We start from the raw sequence: 2,036 nt of genomic DNA on the forward strand, positions 1-2,036 counted from the left end.
CATTAGGGATGGCAACGGGTCGGATCTGGACCGGGTCTAGGTGGACCCGGATCCGGATCCGGTTTTAAGAAAAGGATCCAGATCCGGACCCGGATCCGTGGGTCCAGTTTTGAAGGACCCAGATCCAGATTCGCGTATACTACGGATCCAGTACCGGATCCTGGTCCAAAACGGGTCCAGTTTTAATTTTTTTTTTAAATATGTTTAGATTGCAATAAAGCGATATTTATAGACTAATGTTAATAATATATATAATTTCACAATGAATCACCATAAAAAAACATTATACAACTTAAAATTGTCTTCAAAATATCCAACAAACACATTCAAAATAACTTCGTCAATCATTCATGTTCTTAAATCTTAATCATCCAATGTTCCCAATTTGTCAAAATTCTTCAACACTAACATCGTCAATATCCTACAAACCAAAAAAAATTAATTAATGGATGCAATTTTTAAAAATTTAAAAATTACAATATAAGATTATAAATTTATAACGCAAAATAAATACCATATCAATATCCAGCAAGACTTTAAGAGAGCTCCTCTCGGTGTTGTATGTTTTTATCACATCAATTTTCAATGTGTTTCTCGAAATCATATTAAAGTTGTCATTTAAACTCCTCACAAAGTTTCTAAAACCAATGTGGTCAACCATTGATAAAGGACACTCATGCATTACCACCATTTTCATCAATTCTTTCCTTGATACTTCTTGATCAAAAACCACTTTCTTTGGCTTTTCATTAACTGCTAAGTAAGTAGATCCATCGATTTCTCTTTTCACTTTTAATTGTGATTGATTAGATGCAAGGTTTAAATGTCTACTTGAACATGTTTTTTTAGCATGTTTAAGAAGATGTGAAGTTCCACTACTCCCTTTGTACGAAAGTGTTTTCTTATAAGTCTTACATTTTGCCATTTGTACACCATTCACATGTACAAGGTCAAAATAAATCCATGCTTCTGAAGTTAATTTCTTACTTTTAGCACTACTTTGTTCAGTAAATTCATTCTCAACATCAACATTACCCTCCAATTCCCCATATGATTCATGAATATGATGCTTAATAGGTTGACTAGAAGCACCATCAAGTCCATCATTTTGATTATCCATTTACTCAACAATACACTGTGATAAATTTACTAGTCATCAATTACCATTGAACTCAACATAAATCAAAAATTAACACTAAACTCAACATAAATCAACCACTAAACTCAAATAAATCAACATAAATCAACCACTAAACTCAAATAAATCAACATAAATCAACCACTAAACTCAAATAAATAAAAAATTACTCAACATAAATCAAAAATTACCACTAAAATCAACATAAATCAACCACTAAACTCAAATAAATCAACATAAATCAACCACTAAACTCAACATTAGACATATATCTACTACTCAACATAAATCAAAAGTAGTGTAGGAAAACAAAAATTAGGGTTCATTACCTCTAGCCGCCTGTCGATTGTCGAGTTTTGAAGGTGATGGATGAATGGCGCTGGGCTACTGGGTTACTGGGAGGAGTCGACTATTGAGGACTCGAGGCAGAGGGAGGGAGTCTGGGAGCGAGGGAGGGAGTCTCAGAGACTCAGAGTCTCAAACTGCGAGACGAGAGCGAGAGACCGAGAGTGAGAGTCTGGGAGATGGGAGTTTGGGAATTGGGAGGGAGACTGGGCAACTGGGAGTGGGAGAGGCCGAGAGGGTATTCAAATTCAAATCAGGGTTAGGCAGCAAGGGTTAGGCTGATATAAAAAAATTAAAAAAAAATAAAACGGGTCCTCCAAATCCGCGGGTCCGGGTCTGAGTATTTTTCTCAAATCTGGATCCGGACCCGTGAAATTTAAAAGGATCCCGATCCGACCCGGATCCGACGGGTCTATAGTTTTAGGACCCAGATCCGTGAAAATGGATACGGATCCACATATCCGGGTCGGGTCCAGTACCCATTGCCATCCCTAACCACCATAAGAGACCCTTAACCTCACAGAATTAGAAAACTGAGTATAGCAAACAAGAC

The sequence above is a fragment of the Amaranthus tricolor genome, chromosome 16, assembly GCF_026212465.1.
Source record: "Amaranthus tricolor cultivar Red isolate AtriRed21 chromosome 16, ASM2621246v1, whole genome shotgun sequence".
In the NCBI taxonomy this organism is placed as follows: Eukaryota; Viridiplantae; Streptophyta; class Magnoliopsida; order Caryophyllales; family Amaranthaceae; genus Amaranthus; species Amaranthus tricolor.